The sequence below is a fragment of the Orycteropus afer genome, unplaced genomic scaffold (genome assembly GCF_000298275.1).
Source record: "Orycteropus afer afer isolate SDZICR_OR568_19922 unplaced genomic scaffold, OryAfe1.0 scaffold00305, whole genome shotgun sequence".
Taxonomy (NCBI): domain Eukaryota; kingdom Metazoa; phylum Chordata; class Mammalia; order Tubulidentata; family Orycteropodidae; genus Orycteropus; species Orycteropus afer.
The window spans coordinates 3,810,641-3,812,249 of NW_006921892.1; the positions used below are offsets into that span (position 1 = coordinate 3,810,641).

At 33.3% G+C, this 1,609-nt stretch overlaps 1 protein-coding gene across 1 annotated transcript in view; it reads right to left on the bottom strand.

Moving 5' to 3' along the window:
- The window catches only part of ETFDH (electron transfer flavoprotein dehydrogenase), a 56,357-nt gene that overhangs the window by 12,652 nt on the left and 42,096 nt on the right, over nt 1-1,609 (bottom strand). The window lies entirely within an intron of this gene.

A 1,609-nucleotide genomic window follows, 5' to 3' on the forward strand; every position in this document is an offset into this window, starting at 1 on the left:
ACTGCTTTTGCTGTGTCCCAAAGATTTTGGTATGTTGGGTTTTCATTCTCATGTGCTTGAAGGAATTTTTTTAATTTCAATTTTTATTTCTTCTCTTACCCAGTCTTTCTTAAGGAGGGTGTTGTTCAATTTCCATGTGTTTCCTCTTTTTCCATTGATCTTCCTACTGTTGATTTCTAATTTGATAGCATTATGATCTGAGAAGATTCTTTGCAGTATTTCAATGTTTTTAAATTTATTAAGGCTTGCTTCATGGGCTAATATATGGTCTATCATGGAAAATGTTCCATGTGCACTGGAAAAGAATGTATATTGTGCTGTTGTTGGGTGAAATGCTCTGTAGATGTTTATAAGATCAAGTTGTTGAATTGTATTGTTTAGCTCTTCTGCATCTTTGTTGAGTTTCTTTCCAGTTGTTCTATCTTTTATTGAAAGTGGTGTATTAAAGTCTCCCACTATGACTGTGGAGTCCTTTATTTGCCTTTTCAAGTCTTAAAGTCTGATTTATGTATTTTAGGACTCTTTCATTGGGTCCAAAGATATTTATTATGGTTATATCTTTGTGTTCAATTGATCCTTTAATCATTACATAATGTCCTTCCTTGTTTCATGTAGTGGTTTTTGTCTTAAAGTCAATTTGATCAGAAATTAATATTGCCACTCCTACTCTCTTACAGTTGCCATTTGTTTGATATATCTTTTTTCAACCTTTGATTTTTAGTCTATTTTTGTTTTTGTCTCTAAGGTGTGTCTCTGTACACAGCATATTGATGAGTTTTGTTTTCTTATCCAATCTGCAACTCTCCGTCTCTTGAGTGGTGCATTTAATCCATTAACATTCAGTGTAATTATCAATAAGTATGAATTGGTTGCTGTTATTTTGTCATGGGTTTTTTTTTTTTTTTTCCATGGTGTCCCTGGTTTCTTTGTTCCATATCATTTTCTGTTCTGAGCTCATGTTTATGGATCATGTTATCATTTCCTTTGTTGCTGTTGTTTTAGTATTGCTGAGTATTTGTTTTTGTCCTCTTTTTTATTATGATGTAAAGGTTTATCATTTTTCTTTGAGGTTACCCTGCAATTTAAAATTTTCTCCCTGAGTTTATAACAGTCCATTCTATTTTGCAACTCTCTTGACTTCCTCACCATTTAGAAGTTCTGTAACTACAGAGTATTTTCCCTCTTTTTGGTTTGTAGTTGTCCTCACTTGCCAATTGATGTTTCTGGTTCCCTGTTTACAATCTTGTAAGCTTGTTTTCCTTTGGATATGTCCATAGCTATGGTTTCTGGGCTATGTCATCTTGTGTATTAATCGTCGGCTGTTGTTTCCTATTTTTGGTTCTCTGTTCAAAGGACTCCATTTAATATCTCTTGTAAAGTTAGTCTGGTTTTAACAAATTCCCTTAGTTTCTGCTTATCTGGAAATCTAATCTCACCATCATATTTGAGGGACAATTTTGCTGGGTATATAATTCTTGGTTGAAAAATTTTCTCTTTCAGGGTTTTATATATATCATCCCATTGCCTTCTCCCTTGCATGGTTTCTGCTGAGAAATCAGAGCTTATTCTTACTGATTGTCCTTTGTAAGTAACCTTTTGTTTTTCCTAT